A 682-nucleotide genomic window follows, 5' to 3' on the forward strand; every position below is an offset into this window, starting at 1 on the left:
CACAAGGCTGTCCTTCAAACCCTCAACCCCACTTTCTGGCTTCTCAATCCCTTCTTCCACCTCTCATCGGCTCCCGAAACACGGTTACCTGCTCGCCGTATCTTCTTCGGGGAAAGTACTTGCATCTAAACGGTAATTTGCTACTATCCCGCATGTACTATCCCCAATTCTCTTCCTCTGTTTCCTCACTCTATTTCCTCCCCTCCCTCCTTGTCTACTTCCCCACCCCCCTGCTAACCCTACCACCACCCCCCCTCCTCCACCTCCACCCCTCCACCTATTACTTACTTCTCCTCCACCATCTCTCAAATCTCCCCCCCTCACAGCTCGCGCCTATTGCTCCGCCACGGCTTTTTTTATACCTCCTCTCCCCCATACAGTCACAGTCACATCAAGTCCACCTAACTACGCCCTACCTGTGCTTCTCTCAAAACAATGATCCAATTTTAGGATCACACATACATCTCGGGGAAACTGAGAAAGAACATAGGAACCTAGGACACAAAACCGTCCCCATCACCATCTGGCCTCTCGATCCTGAAAAATCCTGATATAAAGATGCGTCCCAGACGCCTTCGAAGCTCTTTTCCTGTTCCATCTCCATCATCATCATCTTCACATTCCATCACCTTCACTTTCTCATCTTCATCTGAACATTCATCACCACCATCGCTAGCACCTA

The sequence above is a fragment of the Pseudogymnoascus verrucosus genome (genome assembly GCF_001662655.1).
Source record: "Pseudogymnoascus verrucosus strain UAMH 10579 unplaced genomic scaffold scaffold_17, whole genome shotgun sequence".
Taxonomy (NCBI): domain Eukaryota; kingdom Fungi; phylum Ascomycota; class Leotiomycetes; order Thelebolales; family Thelebolaceae; genus Pseudogymnoascus; species Pseudogymnoascus verrucosus.